The following is a 7,465-nucleotide window of genomic DNA, read 5'->3' on the forward strand; positions in this document are numbered from 1 at the left end:
ACATATACTTCTTTAATTGAATAGTATAAAAGGGCACATCTATAATGAAAAGCAGGAAATCCCTGCCCATCCCTTTCAACTCTTGCTTCTCCAGCCCAGAGGCAAAACTTTTACACATGTCTGTTTAGTGATCACCTCAATTTTTAATAATATGCTTTTATTACTATTTATTGTTTTGATGACTTGGGGTATTTTCTGCTTATTTCCTGCTATCCCCTCAACTCTCCTCCTCACCCCATATGGTTGTATCATTATTTTTAACTCTTTTGTTGGTTACTTTGCTCATTTTAATACTAGTATAACCACTAAATCTGTCTTATTCCTTTTTAATTTAATTTTTTATTTTTCAATTACAATGGACATTCAATATATTAGTTTCAGGTGTACAGCATAGTGGTTAGACATTATATAAGACTAGAGGCCCGATGCATGAAGATTCGTGCAAGAATAGGCCTTCTTCCCCTGGCTGCCGGCACTGGCTTCCCTCTGGCACCCAGGACCCAGGCCTTCGCTCTGGTCGCTGCCTTCCGCCTTTGCTCCGGGCTGGAGCTGCCTTCCACCTTTGCTCCAGTCCTGCTGCCTTCGTGTAGCTCCCTCCTTCCCCCAATAGCAAGCGTCCTGCTCCACCCTGGCTGCTCAGCGCCTGCACGCACACACACTGCCCAGAGGCCCAGAGCAACTGGGGCAGGGTGGAACGCCTGTGTTGTCACCATGGCAATGACACAAGCATCCCCACCGGCCGCCACCATCTTTGTTTTTTTGTTTTGTTTTGTTTTGTTTTTTTAAATCTTTATTGTTCAGATTATTACATTGGTTCCTCTTTTTTCCCACCATAACTCCCCTCCACCCAGTGCCCACCCCACCCTCCGCCCTCATTCCCCACCCACTGTCCTCATCCATAGGTGCACATTATTGTCCAATCTCTTCCCGCATCCCCCATACCCCTTTCCCCCCCAAGAATAGTGAGTCCATTCCCTTTCTATGTCCCTGATTCTATTATAATCACCAGTTCATACTGTTCATCAGATTATTTATTCACTTGATTTTTAGATTCACTTGTTGATAGATGTGTATTTGTTGTTCATAATTTGTATCTTTATCTTTTTCTTCTTCTTCCTCTTCTTAAAGGATACCTTTCAGCATTTCATATAATACTGGTTTGGTGGTGATGAACTCCTTTAGCTTTTCCTTATCTGTGAAACTCTTTATCTGACCTTCACTTCTGAATGATAGCTTTGCTGGATAAAGTAATCTTGGTTGAAGGTTCTTGCTGTTCATCACTTTGAATATTTCTTGCCACTCCCTTCTGGCCTGCAAAGTTTCTGTTGAGAAATCAGCTGACAGTCGTATGGGTATTCCCTTGTAGGTAACTGAGTTTCTTTCTCTTGCTGCTTTTAAGATTCTCTCTTTGTCTTTTGCTCTTGGCATTTTAATTATGATGTGTCTTGGTGTGGTCCTCTTTGGATTCCTTTTGTTTGGGGTTCTCTGTGCTTCCTGGACTTGTAAGTCTATTTCTTTCACCAGGTGGGGGAAGTTTTCTGTCATTATTTCTTCAAATAGGTTTTCAATATCTTGCTCTCTCTCATCTTCTGGTACCCCTATAATTCTGATGTTGGTACATTTGAAGCTGTCCCAGAGGCTCCTTACACTATCTTCGTATTTTTGGGTTCTTTTTTCATTTTGCTTTTCCGGTTGGGTGTTTCTCGCTTCTTCGCATTTCAAATCTTTGACTTGATTCTTGCGCTCCTCTGGTCTGCTGTTGGGAGTCTGTATAATATTCTTTATTTCAGTCAGTGTATGCTTACTTTCTAGATGGTCCTTTATCACACCATCGAGGGTCTCATTAGATTTCCTGTACATCTCATCAAGTTTATCGACAGACTCTAGAAGCCTCTTGAGAGACCTCAAAAGTGTGGTTCTGAACTCAATATCCTCCCTTGATAGTTTTGTCCTGTTTCTTTGTCTCCGCATTTTGTTTCTTTGTCTTGGCATTTTTTTATGCTTCGCTGTGTCGATAGAGTGGCTTTCCGTGTTAAGTGTCCCAATTACCTGAGGTAGACACTCTTGGTGCACCCCCTTGTGGTCTCTGTGAGCAGTCTTGTTGTAGTCAAGCCTTGACCTCCTGGCCAACTGGCTGTGAGAATCAGCTGTGTTTGCAGTGGGAGAACTTCTGTCCTCTAGGGAGGTGCTAATCTAGCCTTTGCCTGAGGCTATCCGGCAAATGGCTCTGTGCAGGGCTTGGGCGGGGCGGGGAGGACGGGATCAACAGGGCAGAGGAGGAAGCAGTTATGGCTGCTCTCAATCCGTCCCCAGGGGCTCTGCCTCTCTGTCCCAGCAACAGCTGCAAACCTCGGAGGGACCGTAGCCTGACAGTCCCGCTTCTCCCGTTTGAGTCTGGGTCCCTAGAGACTCGCCCGGATCTGGAGCTCAGAGTCTGAGGCTCCCTCTGGATTGAAACAGACAACCGCGCCCTCAGCCACCAGCCTGCGCCGCGCGCACTCCGCACCTTAGTATTTTACTTCAGCACTGCGCCTCCTCTGATTCTCGGTTCCTCCTAGTTGTAGAACTTCCACTCAGCCAGCCTTCCTGTGGTTCTGGATGATGTCCATTCCGTCTTTTAGTTGTATTTTTGAAGTGGTTGTTCGAGGCAGCAAACTCCGGCGTTAACCTATGCCGCCATCTTGGTTTCTCCACCATCTTTGTTGCATCAATTTTCATATTCCCTCCTTATTGGCTGTGGGCGCCACCATCTTTGTTGTGAAAGTGACAGTAAATTTGCATATTCTGTCTTTATTAGATAGGATATAAAGTGATAAGTGATCTCACCCATGTCCTTTGAACTACACCCTATCTAGGCTTCCCACTTCATGAGCATAACGCCACTATTTCATTTTCTCTGCTCTGCCAGTACTGTCAAGTTGGTTATGGTCCATTCTGTTCCATAACTGTAATTATGTTTTCCCTGTGAGATTTACTCCAAAAATGGAAAACCATAACTAATATTTCCATTGTAATAATCATCTAAATATTGTTCACTGAATAGCAAAGTCTAATGCTATGACTGGGTTTTCTCATCTGTGATTACAATCTTGATTCATGTGCCAGTGCTCAAGCAGATTTCTTTTTTCACACTCCTGGCAACTGTTCAAACCAGGCCACATCTGAAGTTGCTTCATATGTGAAGCATGCTTTCCTTGTACAATTTGAAATGTTTGTTTCCCTGTAGTTTCTGTTTACCATTGTCTTTTTCTTTGTGGATGAAACTTTCAGATCATGTCATTAATTTCTCCACATTCTAACTCCATCTGTCTACTGCTTAGAATTCATTTCATTCAGCTGGAAATCTATTTACTTATTATTCTAATTTTGAAGTTTGGCTTCTGATTTGGACCATTCTTGCACAGTTGACCTTTATTTAAGTGGCTAATAGTCTTTCTTCTTTTTTTTTTCTTTTAAAGCATCCTGTGCTCATTGTCATTTCCTAAAGGTCATGCTGTTTTTGTTTAATGGTTGCAAGAATTTCTCATATTTCTGAGGTTTTTCAGATTTTTAATTTCTTTTCTGTTCCTTGAATTATCCAGTTCCTTGCCAGTCAACTTACAGTTACTAGTATATCTTAGGGTGTTTTTGGTTATTTTGAAGGCTTTCCGTAAATACTGATTTCTAGAGCCCATTTATATTAAAAGATGAGGCACTGGAAAGACAAACCGGCAAGTCTATGAGTGCAGCCAGCCGAGCTGGTGGCTTTGCTTTAGGGCGGGTGAGCTGATGGGTGGAAGTTAGTCATCCTGAGGAAGGTCCGCAAATGCCACAAAGTTACTTAACCTAAATATGTACTCCCTGGCGGACGTTGAACATCACGGAGGCCACGATGTAGAAGTAGGGAAAGTTCATGCGCAGCCGCCAGGCCAGGTCAAAGAAGGTGAGCAGCGTGAACCCCTTGTAGAAGGCGCCATAGGAGTCGGGGCCCGGCCCAGCGCGACAGTCGCACCGCCAGACGCGACAGGGCTGCAGCCGCTGCTGCTGTTGATCAGGCGTCCCATACAGTACCCAGAGCTCAGGGTCTCCAGCCAGCTCTTGGAACACACCAACCGACCAATGGAGGGGTGGACACTGGGGAGAATCCTTGCGGAAGGCCAACTGGGCTACCCTCCTTCCCCTGCAGCACTCCAGGCAAGGCAATCTCGGGAACCCTCTTGACAAAGTTTGGGGACCCTAGGGATGGGGCTGGACGGGGCGCCAGAGATCACGGGAGCCTCAGGACGGGGAGGGGGGAACTGGAGAAAGGTGGAGGTGGTGTAGGGAAGCAAGATGGAAGGGGGAGGGGCGCGTGGCTTATCCGGGTGATCTAGCTTTCTGAAGCTGGTAGTCGATTTTCATTTTTAAAAATTTTTACATTTTAACGGAAGCAAAATGAAACTTGCTTAAAACATTAGAAAATGTCCCTCATAAGCACAATTTTGAGGCGCTTGGAAGCGTGAACCCATTTCTCGTTGCCTCAAATCCCTTTAGGAACTTTTCTAATCCCCAACTATGGGCTAATACAAATATACAAAAACCTACTAATTTTCTCAACTTTAAAATGCATTGTTGTAATGATATTCAAACGACTTATTGGTTTTGTTTTAGATCTTTAGGATTCTTCTAATGCAAGCATGTCCAACTTGTGGCCCACAAAGAATATTTTTGCAGCCCAGCCAATATAACAGTATGTAAGAAACGTTTTAATAAAAATTTTGTAACTTAATTTTTATAATATCCTGTTATACATAATTATTAATACAACATTCGCTAATGACTGATCACTATAATCGTGTTGCATTCATTTCCCTTACACGCCTTATGAGCAGGCGCACCACTTCTCTCCACTAATACTAGCAGTGAATGTTTTAGCAGCCCATTGCCACGTCATTAGTCTTGGACTGACTTGTTTGGTGTGCACAACAGGAAATATTTCACTTTTGGAGAACAAGAAAAATAGGTTTATTTGCATTACACTTATTAATTTGTCCAGTTATTCAGTGTCTGGTAAGTTAATGTTCAAGAAAAAATATTAATATTTATTAAAATGCTCTATTACTTTATGTTAACAATTACTTATTTCAGCCCTTTGTATTCAGTATGTCTCTATCAAAATAAACCCACATTTCTATGAAAATTGAGGCTTTTTTTGTGGCCCACATAAACTTAAACCTTGTTTATTTGGCCCATGTTAGCCTTTGAGTTTGACATGCTTGTTCTAATGGGAAAAGTTACACAAACAAGTTTTTACAAATTGTCAACAGCACAAACAATTAGAACAATGGAAAGCAAATTCCCTGCATAACTTCACATTTCACACCCAACCCTCCACCCCCCACTGTGAAAACAATTCTGTTTCCTGTATATATTTTCAGACTTGATGTTGATATATTGCTCTTGCTCTTATGTCAGTAATATCCACCTGCCTCACTCTCTTTGGCAACTGATTATCACACCTATATATGTTGACTAAAAATTTTAAATAATTAACTAGTTCCCTTTTGATGGACATTCTGAATATTTTGAATTTTTTCTATGCCAAAAATTTTAGTGAACATCATTGTACACATGAATTTACAAGTAGCAGAAGAGTATGAATAATATGATCCCATCTTTATTCATAAAAACAATCATGTAGACATATATTTAATGTGCCAGGTCAAAAAGTTTTACTAATAATACATGTGGTCCATCAAAAAAGTTTATAGAGACTAGGGCTCTATATAACATTGTGTGTTCATCTTGGAATTTTTCCCAATATGATATCAATAATTATGTTTAATTATTCTTATTTGCATTTTAAAAATTATCAATGAAGCTGAGCAACTTTTCTAAATTTCTTAATTTTTCTTTTAATATATTTTTATTGATTTCAGGGAGGAAGGGAGAGGGAGAGAGAGATAGAAACATCAATGATGAGAGAGAATCATTAATCGGCTGCCTCCTGCACGCCCCTCATTGGGGATCGAGCCCACAACCCAGACATGTGTCCTTGACCAGAATCAAACCCAGGACTCTTCAGTCTGCAGACCAACACTCTACCCACTGAGCAAAACCGGCTAGGGCTAAATTTTTTAATTTTTCAATATTGTTTTACTGATTGTAAAATATTATAAATATATATTATGATTAAAGTGACATTTTTAGGATCATGTTACATAGAGAAGAAAGAGTTCATCCACCCAGTACTAGCAGAACTAAACATTGAGAAGTGAAATGGAGAAATATTTTGATGAATGGTACTATCCAGGATAACATAAAGCCGGCACTCCTTGAGAATGGTGTTTAGGTTATATATTATGTAGGGCAAAATCATAAGACACTGTGGATTAGAGGTTCAGAATGTGCTGGGAGCTGATTGGTCAGAGGTACGGGTAATAAATAATTTTTTCCAGATCTTGAGAACAGCTTTTCTGGCTGCAAACGGGTTGGAGAGATGAAAACATGATACAGATAAGACTCACAGAAGCCACAATGGTGTGGTGGGAGTCAGCTGATCAGACTGGAACAGCAATACTTAACCTCAAAAAATATCAAAAGTGATGACACCATCAATAGCACTGAAGGGGACAGTCAAAGGTCTAATGTAATCAATCTGTCAGGAGCAAGGATGGTCAATACTCAGTAATGTGGCCTTTGTTGTAAGACAAACAGACCAACGTTGGGCAAGAGTCACAAGTCTGGAATGTAGTAATGGCTTCTGCACCAGAATCAGAGTTCTTTACTTTGTGCCCAGCCCCTGATAGCAAATGTGTTGCCATGTGTGATGGCAATCTGGGCAGTGCAGGCTTGATCAGTAGTTTGATTTTAGATGGTCTCATTAGAGAACAGACCTTTACTGTGGACATCTCTGTGAGTGAACCAGATAGTACCATCAGCACCCACACTTTATTTCTAGTTTATGATCCCCAAAAGAGATGTCTTTAATCTTCAGTCTGTGGTCTTTCAAGTGGCAGATCAAATGGCAAAGCCATTGGCAACAGCCCCAAGGTCAGTAAAAATGTAACAAGTTTCATTAAATGGAGGATTGGCCACACTTATGAGAAGAGCCTTAAGTTCTACCCATTGAGCAAAGTGTGATAACACTATAGCTAGAGTTGTTAATCTGGAGTTATGACAGTCAACCACCAGGACATCACCTACACAGTGGAAGATTTGTACATCAGAGGATAAAGGCACTCACACTAAATGCTGCCACACACACACAAACACACACTAGTAACAATTATCAGGGAAGTTGGTCCAGCTAGAACTTCTGTACTTGTGTCAGTGCCCTGAGTGGGAGAACTCTCTGACACTTTATGAGCTTTTATAGTACAAGCATTTAACATACCCATTTCCTTATACATTTTCACAACAGTAGGTTGAATTGGCACAGAGGGCCCCATCCACAATGTCACTTAACTATTGTCCTTTGCTTGAGAATTTTATTCAAACCCTGTCA

The 7,465-nt window shown here is 41.5% G+C and overlaps 1 pseudogene; it reads right to left on the reverse strand.

The window, feature by feature from the left end:
- Positions 1 to 3,825: 3,825 nt before the first annotated feature.
- Positions 3,826 to 7,465, reverse strand: part of LOC102422826 — a 58,870-nt pseudogene continuing 55,230 nt past the window's right edge.

This window comes from Myotis lucifugus, unplaced genomic scaffold (assembly GCF_000147115.1).
Source record: "Myotis lucifugus unplaced genomic scaffold, Myoluc2.0 scaffold_2, whole genome shotgun sequence".
Lineage (NCBI taxonomy): Eukaryota > Metazoa > Chordata > Mammalia > Chiroptera > Vespertilionidae > Myotis > Myotis lucifugus.